The sequence below is a fragment of the Lagenorhynchus albirostris genome, chromosome 17 (genome assembly GCF_949774975.1).
Source record: "Lagenorhynchus albirostris chromosome 17, mLagAlb1.1, whole genome shotgun sequence".
NCBI lineage: Eukaryota > Metazoa > Chordata > Mammalia > Artiodactyla > Delphinidae > Lagenorhynchus > Lagenorhynchus albirostris.
The window spans coordinates 25,049,344-25,065,168 of record NC_083111.1 but is presented as its reverse complement, the minus strand read 5'-3'; positions in this window follow the sequence as shown (position 1 = coordinate 25,065,168).

Below are 15,825 nucleotides of genomic sequence, written 5' to 3'. Positions count from 1 at the left end.
TGATCTCACCTCTAACACATCAACACTTCACCCAAAGCTATCATTTCCAACAATATCCTTTATGACAGATCTTCCCTTATTCTCATATCCATGATAGATTCCAGACTTTTGGCATTTATAAATATTGTATTTGAAAAATGTTAGATCCAAGGTTGAATTTTTTCATATGTAAATGCATCCTTTTAAGGGCTATTAATTATTGATAAAGGTCTTGAGGACATAATATCTTGACTCAATAAAAGAATCTCTAAAGAGGGTCTATGGAAGAATGTCAGACAGAAAAATAAAGTTCCCCAAATATTGATAGATTTAGATAGACCTATGGAAAAGTATCTATTTAACACTGAAATAATACTTTCTTCAGAATGTGGAGGCTTTCTTTCATGGGGAGGGACACTGCCACAAATTGGTTATATTTAATATTTTTAAGAATGCTAGTGATAATGAAAATGATTAAAAGACTCAAAATTTAAGTCACAATATCTTCACTTGTCTCTTGTTCTAGGTTCTAGAATTTCACCGTGAAAATATTTTCAAAACTTGAGAAGTTCAGGCCTTCTCTAAATCACAGAGTCTACTATAAGTTCTGTCTGACACCAATCTCATCACTGTTCAATCCATTTTTCAAAAACTTTTTATAATGCAAATATGATTATGTATTTTCCTGCTTGAATCCAAATAATCACTCCTAATTGCCTATGAGGTATAGTTAAGTGCCTTAGAGCTGCATAAAATCCTTTAAGATTTCATCTTTGTGACTCCCCTGATGGTGCAGTTGTTAAGAATCCACCTGCCAATGCAGGGGACATGAGTTCAAGCCCTCGTCCTGGAAGATCTCACATGCCATGGAGCAACAAAGCTCGTGCACCACAATTACTGAGCCTGCACTCTAGAGCCCGCAAGCCACAACTATTGAAGCCCACTCACCTAGAGTCCGTGCTCTGCAACAAGAGAAGCCACCACAATGAGAAACCTGTGCACCGCAACAAAGAGTAGCCGTCACTCGCTGCAACTAGAGGAAGCCCACACACAGCAACAGCAACAAAGACCCAACACAGCCAAATAAATAAGTAAATAAAGAAATAAAGAATTGCTTTAAAAAAAACAAAAAAAGAATGTGTCCAAAAAAAAAACCAAAAAAGATTTCACCTTTGCCTAATATTCCCTTTCATCTCCTAATATCTTTCCCCATTGCTTAGGATATCATGAAGGCATTACATTGTCTTGTTCAAGATTCAGCTAAGACAGCGACATGGGTTTTCTTGCCTTTGCAGTTGCAGTTATGGATGTCCTTCTCTGTATTCTCATAGCACTTTATAAATACTTTTTAAAAATTCCCTACTTACTGCTCTAAATATTAATTTACTTTCAATAAAAGATTTGCTATTCCTTTCTCCTTTGCATCTGCAGGGCTTAGCATTAGGGCTTAAATAAGTTTTCAATAAATTTTTGTTGAAGTAAGTTGTTATAATGTTTGACTCCTAAAAGTATCAATAGAAATGAGAAATGAGAAGGAGCAAAGCAATCAAATATTTCCTAGTTGAGCATTTCTCAAAATCATGTTAGGTCATCATATTTGCTGAAGCAAATACGGGTATGGACATAAACAATGAGCACAAGATGAAATATTTGAAATCAGGAAGATTTCTAAAATGTCAGGTATATGGTTATGATATGCTAAATATTAAACCTCTGGAGATGTGAGTTCTGTTTTCTGTTTATAGTTTAATTATAGGCAAATCTATCGTGTTGTCAAATTCTTGTTGAAAGAATAGATGAATGGATTGTTACATTCCAATCAAAGTGGCATGGCAAAGCAGATATGATACTCATCCTCAGTAACAACTAAGAATGCTATAGAAAATTCAACCAGAAATAGAATCTTTAAATACAGAACTAAGACTTCAGAAAGTAAAGGAAATTCCTAGGGGGCAAAAATCAGAGTGGTAAAGGGAAGGAGAAGCCAGACTTGTACTTAAGGTACTGGGTGGCAAGCCTGGGTAGTTAGGTGTTTCCATGGAGACCCTCCTATGAAGCTGGTGTCCTTGAGGGGCTACAAGTTCAAGGAATTTCCTTTCAACCATATAAAGGAAAAAATATTTCCCCAAGACATTTGAATTTGTATTAAACTTAACCTGCATAATCTTGAAAACCCAGAACAGATATATTAAATTATAAGAGGAACACTGCATGGTTGGTGCTAGGAAACATGTTGAAGAGGAAAAAGCAAAGACCCTCTGGAAGAATTCTTCCTTAATAGAAACCTCAGAAGATTTCTACATATAGAGTCTTGACACACAGGAGGTACAATTCAACACAACAAAGCGTACAAAGAAATAGCTAAATGACCATACAAAGAAACACAGTGAAAAGAAAACTTTCCCAAATAGGAACTTACCTCTCTTAACCCTTGTAAAGGATCTTCTAAGGAAGGTGAATTAAGAAACAGGAAATTATCCCCAAGTAAAGTCACAGCTAACAGAAGGTGTAGTGTTAAAAGAACCTGTAAACAGTTGCACAAATCTATAGTAACATTAACCATAGGAAAAGGTAATGGGGTATCTAGTTTGGAAAGATAAAACATAAGGTATCGTTAAAATGGGGTATTCCAATATCCTGAAGAGAGCAGAGAATGATCAAAGTTAAAGTGTTATGAGAAACTGATGTAAGCAGATATTGACATAGGTGTATATAATGTATGTTGTCTTGTTCTGGAGGAAGAAGAATATAGAAAATATATATCACATTTTAAGGTTAACCATTTAAGAGGGAAAGAATACAAATAATTAACAATCCAGTAAAAGATATAAATAAAATTTTTAAAATTCCCAATAGGCCCCTAAGATTTCCATAACATAACACCACCAAGTGAGAAATGTAATTTTTTTTTAAATAAAGAAGGTTAATACATAATAATTAAAGATATATTTTACCAGGAAAGACTTAAACTTTTAAGTACCTAATAGCAAAGCATATCAAGAAAAAATTGACAAATACAAAGAGAAATCCAGAAATCTGAAAACTTAGTGGGAGACTTTGGCACACCTTTATAGTACTTGATCACTCAAAAATAAAATATGCAAAGATATAGACTAAGCAAAATATATAGCTTTTTACAACTGATCCATATAAAATTTTGAATTAAATTATATAATATACAGTGATACAATAGATATCTTAAGAGTATACAAAATATTTCTAAAAATTGAGTACACAGTTGACCACAAACTATGTCTCAACAAATATCACATAATCAATATCATACAGACCCGAATATTCTAATCCTAAATTAAAGAAAGTAATATACTGTTTCAAGAACATAATTTTTTAAATCCTCACATTTAAAAATGCTAAAATGCATGTGTCAAATTCTACCTCCCACACTTTTTAGCTATTTGACCTTAAGTAAAGTTATTTAACCAATTGGTGCTTCAGAATTTTCATCTATAAAAGATAATATTATCTGTTTTATCAACTTCTTAAAAGGATGAGATGATTACATAAAAGTGTTTAGAGTCCAGCACATGGTAAACTCTTTCACAGCAATGTTTTTATTATTATAATTCTTACTTTGTTCTACTTTGCATAGAACTATAGTAAAATCAGTGTTACTACCCGATTCCTATAAGAAAAGATTTATATACCTATGCTGCCTCTCCATCAAGTTAAAATTTTAGTTTCATATACTTACATGCTGAAATTTCATAGTTAACCCTTTGAAATCTGATAAACTTGCAAGTAAAATATGACTTTAATAAAATTAAATCTGAATTCAGGATTTTTTTTCCCTAGGAATGACATGTGTTTTTGCATGTGAGTGCATTTTGTATTTGAGTGTGTATATGTGTTTTCTCTAGAAAATATATTTTCAATTGAAAAAAGAAAAACAAACTCACATTTTAATAATGGTTGTCCTCTGAGGACCTAAAAGCCCTTCAAGAGTTTTACATGATATCTATATTTTTAAATCTATTGACACCTAATTTGTGGTCAAATACATGGTCTATCCTGGGAAATGTCCAATGTGCACTTGAGAAGAATGCACAGTTTTTTGGTTGGGTCGAGTGTTCTGTATATGTCTGTTAGATCTAGTTGTTCTGGTCACTAGAGGCAGGTGCTCCAGCTGTATCCCCTGTGTGAACTGAATGTGCCTTGCTGTTGTAGTTGAAGCATAATTGCTGCAGATGTGCTGGTGGAAATGGTTGGCCCCCCTATCCAGCTGACTAAATTGTCCACAACTGCTGGGAGTGCACTTATATGCAAAGCTGACTGGGAGCCACTTTGGAAGTGTAACGGTGCCTGCTGCAGTGGCCGACCTGATGGGTCATGATGGGAGCCCTTTGATGGGAGCCACTTTGCTGGTCAGGGTCGTGCATTTGGTGGGGTGAGGAAGGAGCTGTTTTGAGGAACTGCCTAGGGTAAGCAGGTTAGGCAGGATTGGTCCTCAGGAGAATGCTGGGGCAGGTGCATGGTTTTATTTAGGTTGATGGAGAGTGACAGAAATGGTGCCCATCACTACTGTGTCAGCTAAGGAGAGCAAAAAGAAATAAAAGGTGCTTGCCAATAAAAGATGCTTGTCCTCCATCCCTAGAGAAAGTTTTACCAGATCCATCCCCCTCTGGAACATGCCCCCAAATTAGTTACTGAATCTTCTTCTTGCATGACCCAGGTACTTTTTAAGCTGCTGCCTCTGCACTGGGATTCAAGTTAGTTTGTGCACAAGCCCCTACCCATTAAAATGTGGACTTTTCTTCAAATTCTTAGTTGCAGAAAATCTGTTCTATTAGTCTTCAGGTCATTCTCAGAGATAGTTTTTTATATGCATTTGTAATTTTGGTGTGTCCACAGGAGGAGGTGAGATCAGGACCTTCCTACTCCACCATCTTAATCTATATTGTACTAGACTCAATCTTCTTTAATCCCATTTCTATCCATTAGAAATGGTTGATTTCCCAATGACCTATTTCTTCTTCAGATAAAGTTAAAAACTTGGGGACCTATTACTATTATTTCAACTTCTTTGATTTTCAGAAACTCATTTAATAATAGCTAAGATTTTATTAAGTATTTCTACATGCCAGATATTCTTCGATGTATGTAAGTAATACTTCCTAGGTAGAATTATCTTTATAATATAGATGAGGAAATGGAGGCCCTGAGAATTTAATTAACTTGCCTCAACACAGAACCAGAAAATGGTGTAGCTGGGATTTGAAACCCAGGCACTCTGTTTCTAGAGTTTTTTTGTTTGTTTTGTTTAGTTTGTCAAGTCCTTTTAATAATTTCCAAATAATTTGTTGATTTAAACATTTTGTGGATTGAGTTAAAAATATTTTATGGAAGTGTGATACATATATAGAAAATTATGCAGGTCCTAAGAGATTTGAGTAATCACAAAATGAAAACACTCATCTATCTCTTAAATGCTAAACTATACCAAACATTTTATCTGGCCAAACTGTGCAGGTCAACATAAAATATACCTGATCCTTGAAACATTTTAAACCAAAAGAAGTTGTTCCAGCTGTAAAAATTAATATAGAGTGTGCTACTATTTTTTTTAAAGTGGAGCTACAAAATAAACATTCTTTAGTAGAAAATTCACAATATACATGCTGACTTTTTTTTTAGATTTTCACACCAATCAAAATTAGTTAATTAGAAAAAAACACTTTCAACAATAATCTCTATAAAGTGAAATGACAACTAGAATTGAAATGAGAATTTGAGGATATATGTGAAACAAGGTATAAAAGGATTGTGATAAACAATGTAGATTGGCAAAGGAAAGGATGTCAAAGACAAAGGGAGTTTTACATTTTTAAAACAAGTATGTGTGAGAGAAAACACATACTTGTTTCACAGTTTAGAACCTAGCTAAGAAGACAAAGCACATCTAAAATCAGTGGTAGAATGCCACTTATCATCATATTTTCAAATATAGCAGTACTGTGATCATCTTTATTGTAGCTTTGGATCCCATAACTTTTCATTTCCCCATGTAATTTCAGTACAAACATTAGAGTTGGCATTAGATAGAATAAAATATATGATCCATTTCTACTCACTTCCCACACAATTTCAAGTTGGGCCAAAGCATCCATATATAATTTTCCAATATTTTATCATAAATCATTTCCTCTGGTCCTTTTCCTTTTTTCCACTTCTCTACATTTATTGGGCCTCAGAGAATAATGCAACTCTGGGAGTCAGAGGTTTCCACTTATACTTGCATAATAAAATGTTCTATCTTTGTGTTCATACTTTATTCATTCATGCATTTCTGACTTAACAACAAATGTCTTTGGCTGACAGAGTGTGTTATAATCTAGGAGAGAAGAAGCCCAGTGTTAGTCAATGATTTCATGCTAGAATTTGAAAAATATTTCCATACTTTTATCTTTCTGCAGTATTTTTACATTTCCTGTTTTCCACCACTTATATTTGAGAGGAGGGAGCACTTCCTCACAAAGAATGGGTATCAATTGGAAATTTATTATAAGAGAGGAACAAAGGCTATACTTCCACCAAAATAATGAAAAAGGAGGAAAGTCTTGTACCATACATAGAACATGGCAACTCTGAAGACTCACTTACAATGGAGGGACTACACTTAATCCAAATAAATAATGAGTATCCAGAAATAGAATTGCATCATTATAAAGTAGTTATATTTTTAATTGTTTGAGGAACCTCCATACTGTTTTCCATAATTACTGTACCAGTTTACATTTGCACTTTATGTTAGAAATATGTTGTCATTTTCTAGGATTATGAGGAATGGCCATTTGTGCTTCTAGGAATTTGTCAATTTTATATAGGTTGTCCAATTTGTCAGTGTAGAATTGTTCATAGTGCTCGCTTATATCATTTTTTATTTCTGTAGAATTGCTAATAAAGTTACATTTTCATTTCTGATTTGGCAATTTAAGTCTTTTTTTCCTAAGACAGTTTTGTTAAAGTTTTCTCAATTTTGTTGATCTTTGTAAGGAACCAACTTTTGGTTTCATTGATTTTCTCTATTGTTTTTCGATTTTCTATATCATTTCTTTCTACTTTAATCTTTATCATTTTCTTCCTTCTGCCAGCTTGGGTTTACTTTGTTCTTTTTCTAGTTCCTCAAGTTATAAAATTATGCTGTTGATTTGAGATCTTACCTTTTTATAATGTAAGCAATTACAGCTATATATTTCCACTTAGCACTGCTTTCTTTGCACCCAGTAAATTTTCATATGTTATGCTTTCATTTTCACTCATTTCTAAGTATTCTCTAATTTCCATTGTGATTTCTTCTTCAATTCATTTATTCCTTAAGAGTGTGTCCTTTAATTTCCACAAAGTTGTTAATTTTCCAGTTTCCTTCTGTTATTGATTTCTAACTTTATCCCTTTGTGGTCAGAGAATGTCTTGTATGACATCTGTCTTTTTACATCTATTGAGACTTAAATTGTGGGCTAACATATGATTTATCTTGGAGAATGCTCCATGTACACTTGAGAAGGATGTTTATACTATTATTGTTGGGTAAAGTGCTCTGTGTATCTCTGTTAGATCTAGTTGGTTTATTGTGTTGTTTGAGTTCTCTATTTCTTTATTTATCTTGTGTCTGGTGATTTTATTCATTATTGAGAGTGGGATGTTGAGTTCTCTATTATTGTAGAAATATCTGTCTCTCCCTTCTATTCTTCATTTTTTGCTTCAAATATTTTGATGGTATGGTATTAGTTATATAAATGTCTATAATAATTATATCTTCTTACTGTATTGAATCTTTTTTAACATATATCCTTCTTTATCTCATATGAAACTTTCTTATTTAAGGTATATTTTGTCTGATATTAGTAAACCACTCCTACTCGTTTTTAGATAGTGTTTTCATGGAATACCTTTTTTCATCCTTTTACTTTCAGTGTATTTGTGTCTTTGCTTCTAAAGTGAATCTTTTTCAGGTAACATATAGATCAATCATTTTTCTTATCCTTTCTGCTAGTCTCTGTCTTTTGATTAAAGAGTTTAATCCATTTACATTTAAGGTAATTACTGATATGGAGGAACTTAACTTCTGTCACTTGCTATTTGTTTTCTATATACCTTATAGTTTTTGTCCCTCATTTCCTGCATTAGTGTCTCTTTTACGTTTTGTTGATGTTTTATTGTGAAACATTTTAATTTCCTTCTTGTTTCCTTTTGTGTATTTCTATAACTATTCTCTTTGTGGTTACCATGGGGACTACAGTTAGTATTGAAATTATAAGACTCTAATTTTCATTTTAACAGCTTAACTTTAATACATAACTTTGTTCATTTAAAGCTTGGTTCCAGGGCTTCCCTGGTGGCGCAGTGGTTGAGAGTCCACCTGCCGATGCAGGGGATACGGGTTGATGCCCCGGTCTGGGAAGATCCCACATGCTGCAGAGCGGCTGGGCCCGTGAGCCATGGTCACTAAGCCTGCACGTCTGGAGCCTGCGTTCCACAATGGGAGAGGCCACAACAGTGAGAGGCCCACGTACCACAAAAAAAAAAAAAAAAAGCTTGGTTCCAACTCCTTTTTGTTATTAAATTCACAAGATTACACCTTTGTACATGGTGTGTTCAAAAATAATTGTTTTATAATGCTTGTAATTTCTGAAACACTGTCAACAAGTGATTATACCTTGCTTCCTTAGTTGATGTTAAATTACTGATGGTACCTGTTAGTCAAGGGTAAATGTATGGTTGAACGTGTAAGAACAGTCCATTACCAGCCTTTACCAATCCACTCGTCTATGATTGATTAGGTCTTCATTTTATATTTTGATATTTGCTAATCATAGTATAATTTTCAGCTTGGGTTCTACATGTATTTGCACAAAGTTGAGAATCAGTGGCTTCTAAACTATCACATTTTTGAGTGATGAGAAGACAGGAATTTTTTTTTTAAACAACTCTTCTTTTCCATCTCCACAGCTTTTCTTCAGTATGCCTGGTTATGCCTTCCTCCTTTTCTCATTTCAATTCTTCTCACATTAAAATATCTTGTGCCTGAAGGAATTCTGTGATAGTAAAGTCACTGTTTGTTTTTAATTTCAAAAATGGTGATTAATATTTGAGCTGTAGTGAGTAACAAATGAAACAGTGTGTGTGAAAGTACAATGTAAACTCTAAAATACATATTCTGGTTATGAAGGACCACTTTGTGCTATGTATCAGTCACTGTATTAGGATAAGAATGTAAATAAACACAGATAAATTCTCTCCATTCATAATAACAAAAGCTAATTTTCTTTTTAGCCCTTATTTTTATGCCAAGTAATACAGGTCTTCATCAGTAATATTAAAACAATTTAGAAAGAAGAAATACCTAAATGAGTAAATAAACTGCAAATGAAGAAAGGGGTTCAAAGCAATGGCTACTTTAGGGATGGCTTGATGCAAATGTGTTCTAGAATTAATATGTTGAACTTATTCAGGTTTTCGGTGTTCTGAAAGAAGCTGCTTCTGGATATTAGCAGGCTGTTTTCAGCTCTTTAGAACAGATTAATTAATTTTGAAAGAGAACAAAATTTCCAGATTAATCATTTTATTTTTCTTTCTTATTGTAGAAACCTTGATGTGAAAAGTGGTTGCTATGTGGTGAAGATCTCCCACAATATTCTTAGCTTATTCATTTTTTCCATAAACAATTGAATATCTATAGTCCCTGAACACTGTTTCAGGAGCTGGAGGCCTTAGACTCATGATACATAAAATCTCTGCTCTTGAGAATATGCGTTTTATACCAAAAGGCATAAAATAAGCAGGTCTAAACAAATAAGATAAGCACAAAGAATTTGCAATGACACTCCAAACTTATAATCCATTTATAGAGCTAAAAGCTTGTTATAAGAAATAAAAAAGATGGAAATTTATTGAAATTGTGATATATTCAGAAATGTTTGGGAGTTTGTCAAGGCTTATTTTTTGCCTTATTTTATCAATTCATATTATGGCAGGCATAATATGCTGCCATAATATGCTTTGTAAAACTTTGTTTCTTAAGTCTCAATCAGCTTCTCTGCCTCTGCTCCATGTATGCCCTAAGAAGATAGCATGTTTAATGCCACTTTATGAAGAAGTATGGAGAAACAGACAAGAAGAAATGGAGAAAACTATCCAAAAATCTTGGTAGATTGAGAGTGAGAAGAAGTTGAAAGGGAAAGTGTGACTTGACCTCCCTGGCTAGACCAAGATTCCCACTGGAAGAGATTTGTTGGATAGCTTAAAAGAAGCTCATGAGCTTAGACTCATCCATGCAGGGTATAGCTCACATGCAGCCAACTGTGCCCAGACTTTAAGTGAAAGAAGCTCATTTGCTTGTATTAAAGCATGGCCTGTGGGACTTGCATATAACACACTTCTACGAGACTGCTGGATCCCTCTCTAAGGATGGAGACTGCAGGTGCCATCTTAATGATCTCCTTCTGCCTTGCTGTAGCCAGTGGGCACCATTGTTTTTTCCCTGCAGGCTCAATTTTTATGCTCCTTCGCTGCCTTATTCTAGTCTCCAGGCACCATCTTTGTGCTCTTCTTCTGCCTTGATCTAGCTAGCAATTGCTGTTTCTCTTTATTTTCTTTTTCTACCTTTTGGTTCTTTTTACAGCAGACACCATATTTATGCTTCCCCTCTGCTTTGCTACAGCCATTGGGTGCCATCTTAATTCTCTCTCTCTGCTGTGCTGCAGAGAACAAGTGTCTCCTTGAAAGGAGCTTTGACAAGTACCTTGTTCCCTGATTTTGGTGGCTGCCACCCAGGGGACATCCCTTAGTCACCTGGCTCTGGATGCCAGGAGAGCTTGCATTCCTGGGTCCCATGGAACTATGACAATCAGAGAGTTTGGGGCAGGCTTTCATGCCCATGGCACTGCACAAATAGAAGATTAAAATACACCCCCAGTTTTTCTGTGAAAGAGGCCTAACAGACCTTTGGCTTAAGGGGCAGGCCTCAGGTTCGCACATATCTTGGGAGTTACAGAGCTAATCTTAAGGAACATAGGCTGATGGACACCATTTTTGCCTCACTCTAGCTCACTAGTGTCTCCTAATATGGAATTAATATAGCCCAATTTTTGTGACTGTTGTCAGAGGATACCTATATATAGCTTGGCTCTGTGGTCAGCCGGGCTTACAGAGGTGGGACCCACAACACTATAACCAACATATAATACAAAGAGTTCTTAAACAGCTACTTAACCCTAGTGTACAAGAGGCAATAGACCCAGAAGCTCAGTCTTTCTGTGACAGAGGCCTGTTGGCTAATTATCATAGCTTCAGCCTGAGGGGCAGGCTTCTAATTAAACAAACATCTATGGCTGAATGTAATTCTTTCCAGAGATCTCAGAGGGTGGTTGCTATCTTCACACTCTCCGTCTTCTGCATTCCAGAACACCTGTATATCCTGGAGGGGAGGTCTTTCATGTTTCTGGTGTCCTTATTTTTATATCTTGTGTCTTAGTTTTTACAGGTGTCACCCAGGGGATGCCCCTTGATTGCCTGGCTCTGGTGGCCTGAGAGGGCTTGTGTTCCTGTGCTTAACAATCAGAGAGACAGTTCCTGGCAAGCTCTCACTCACAGGACACTTCACAGATAGCATACTAAAATTCACCCCCAGTCTTTCTGTGAAAGAGGCCTATTTGCTTGTCCAGGTTCTTTGGTCTGAGGGGCAAGCTTCAGGTCTGGCACACAAATAGGAGCTTATGGAGATGCTCACAGGGAACATAGGCTGGTGGATGTCATCCTCATGCTCTCCCTTTGCCTCATTATAGCTTACCAGTATCTCTCAGAAAAGAGCTTTATACACTTGTCTGGAGCCCCAAATTTTGTGACTGCCACCAGGGGATAACTCCAGATCACCTGGCTATGGTGACCAGCAGGGCTTATGTTTGCAGTCCCATAGGACTATATATATTTACATATTTTAAAACCTGCTGCCTGAATTAGCCTAAACTTAAGTGCTGATTGAGATCCTCCCCTTTGAGACAATGACAAGTTGCAGCACACCCTCAAATACTGGGAGTTTTAAAAAATATAATAGGCTTCTTGGACAGTCCCAAAGTTTGAGAGACAACCAAAAGCTGGAGGGGTTGACTAACAAGATTCATCTCCTCCACAAGGCCACTCCTTCAAGAGTGGGAGAGGTTCAACTAGTGCATAGAAATCAAATACAGAGAGTTGAGAAAAATAAAGAAACGAAGGAATATCTTCCAAAGTGGGGGTGGGGGGAGGGGTGGGAGGCAACAAGATAAAGCCTTAGGAAATAAAACCCTTAATGAAACAGATAAATTCTTTACTTTACAATAATGGTAATAAGGATGGTTACCAACCTTGTGAGAAGAATGAATGGTCACAATGAAAACTTCAACAAAAAATAGAAAAAAATATTAAAAAGTACTAACTATAAATCACAGAGCTGAAGAATACAATAACTGAACTGAAAAATAAACTAGAGGGAATCAAGAGCAGACTAGGTGAAGTAGAAGAAAGAACCAGTGAAATAAAAGATAAGACAGTGGAGTTCATCCAATCAGAGCAGTAAAAAGGAAAAAAAATGATAAAGAGTGAACATAGTTTAAGGGATTTGTGGGACAACATCAAGTGGACCAGCATTCATATTATAGGTGACCCAGAAGAGATGAGGGAGAGAAAACAGTAGAAAAATTATTTGAAGAAATAATGGCTGAACATTTCCCTGATCAGGGAAAGGAAATAGACAAAAAGATCCAGGAAGTCCAGAGGTCCCAAACAAGATGAACCCAAAGATATCCATAATAAGACACATTAAAATTAAAATGTCAAAAATTAAAAGATAAGGAGAGAATCATAAAATCAGCACTAGAAAACCCATTTGTTATATACAAGGGAACCCCCATAAGACCATCAGCAGATTTTTCAGCAGAAACTTTGCAGGCTAAAAGGGAGTGGCATGATGTATTCAAAGTGCTGGGGGAAATAATCCTCCAACCAAGAATATTCTACCCAACAGCATTATCACTCAGAACTGAAAGAAAAACAAGGAATTTTCCAGAGAAGCAAAGCTAAAGGAGTTTATCATTGCTAAATTGCCATTACAAGAAATGTTAAAGAGACTCCTTAAGCTGAAAAGATGCTATTAGTAACATGAAAACATTTGAAAGAATAAATCTTACTGGAAAGGTAAATATATAGTAAAGTTAGTTGATTAATCACTTATAAAGCTAATATGAATGTTAAAAGATAGAAATAGTAAAAGTTATAAATACAATAATTAATTAAGGTATGCAAAAGATAAAGAAGATGTAAAATGTAACATCAAAAATATAATATGTGAAAGAGGAGAATAAAAATGTATGCCTTTAGAATGAGATCAAACTTAAGTTGTTATCAACTTAAAATAGACTATTATAGATATAAATTGATTTTTTGAATATGACATCAAAAGCACAAGCAACAAAAGTAAAAACCAGCAAGCAGAACTAGATGACATTTAAAAGCTTCTGTGCAGCAAAAGAGACAACAAAATAAAAAGGCAAACTACAGAGTGGGAGAAAAAATTACAAACCATGTATCTAATAAGGGTTTAATACACAAAAATATACAAGGAACTTTAAAAACTCAGTAGCAAAAATTCAAACAATTTGATTTAAAAGTGAACAGAGGACCTAAATAGAATATTTTTTTTTCCCAAAGAACACATACAAATGGTAAATAGGTACATGAAAAGATGCTCAACATCAGGGAAATGCAAATCAAAGCCACATGAGGGGCTTCCCTGGTGGCGCAGTAGTTGAGAGTCTGCCTGCCGATGCAGGGGACAGGGGTTTGTGCCCTTGTCTGGGAGGATCCCACATGCCGTGGAGCGGCTGGGCCCATGGGCTATAGCCACTGAGCCTGCGTGTGCGGAGTCTGTGCTCCACAACGGGAGAGGCCGCAACAGTGAGAGGCCCGCGTACCTCAAAAAAAAAAAAAAAAAAAGCCACATGAGATATCACCTCACACTTATTAGAATGGTTATTCTTAAAAAGACAAGAATAATTGAGATGTTGGTGAAGATGTGGAAAAGAATTTTCCCTTGTGCACCACTGGTGGAAATATAAATTTATACAGCTACTACGGAAACAGTATGGAAGTTTCTCAAAACAACTAAAAGTAGAACTACCTTATGATCCAGCAATTCCACTTTGGGGTATATATTCAAAGGAAATGAAATCAGGATCTCAGAGAGACATCTCTCCTCCCATTTTTACTGCAGCATTATTTACAATAACCAAGGTTTGGAAATAACTTTGTCTGTCTATGGTTAAATGGTTAAAGAAGATGTGAGGGCATTATGCTAAATGAAATAAGTCAGACAGAGAAGGACAAATACAGTGTGATAACACTTATATGTGAGATCTCTGCTTCACCTTTATACCATATATGTTATCTCCTGATAGATAACATCTTTTAGATATTATCTTATAGATGTTATCTCCTTATTCTAACATTTACTGACATTATAATAATTTATACAGAGTCTCTAGTATTTACTTAAATACTTTCATCAGTGTTAGTCCTGTCCACTCATCTGGATATTTACAATTCTTCTTGTTAGCCTTGGAAAAATACATAAACAGTACTAGTAAATGCTTAGGAACTGATTGCTTTCAGGGTGATTTTGATGCGATTTAGCTTCAGACATATGTTTCTTATAGACACAGAGATAAACTCAAAGGGATGGATCAGAGCCAACCACAAAGAATTCACTAACACAGCAAGTAAAGATTCTCACCTTAGAAGGGTCAAAACAAATTTTGGTTGACCTTTTGTAGCATATATTGTAGTGTATCTTCAAGTAGAAACAAAGATAGGAATAAATGGTTTAAAGTACCATTTAACCCTTGAGGTTCTTGGAGGAAGATGAAATCTGACTTATTCTAAAAAGCAACACATTTCATTGGCTGCTAAAATGATTGAAAGAAATGAAATGCAGAACACTCTATGAATGATTCAACTTATGACAGGCCCTACAATTCTCCAGTATTTTAACCCTGTCTTGTTACCTATTTATGTTACCTGCTAAGCCACTCTAATTATTTACATTTCTGTTCCATCTTGTACAAGTTTTCATAGGCCCATAAACAATTGGCAGGAAAATTGAGGTGAGAATATTTTGCTTGTTTTTTTCACTACTGTATCTCCAGAGTGGTAAAAATGCCTGGAATATAGAAGGTCCTTAAATTCTTTTTTGAAAAAAAATACATATTTTCCACTATAAACCCTTGCAGAAAGACTATTCCAACTTTTATTTTTAACAAAGTTAATGAGTGTTTTATTACAGAAATGACTTCACTTAGCAATAAGAAAACATTAACAAATAAAAGTTACATCTTATTAAATTTAGTTTAGATATTCTAATAAAACTTCTTACCTGCTCTAAATGGTTTCAACGATTTGAACTACACAGAAACTTCACTCCAACTCCAACTCTATTGACAGCTGAATAGTGAAAGTGAAGCTTGAATGAAAAAGTAATTATGTAATCAACTTAAAAAATCATTAGATTTAATTGAGTGACTAAACTTACTGGACTACCACAACTGTCTGTTAACTAAGCATGTACTCTTACAAAGTTGCTGTGAATAGATAATGTCAGTATCAACCCCAGTCTGGGATCTTTGTGTATGTTTCCCTGAATATTTCTACATGAACATATTGCAAAGTCTAATGGTACTACTGGTGGATAATATCTGTAAATATATAAGGGAATGATTATGTATTTTTATGCTTTGCCAATCTGAGCTCTGGAACAAGATTGCCTGTAGTTAAACATCAGATTCACTATTTAATTAGATG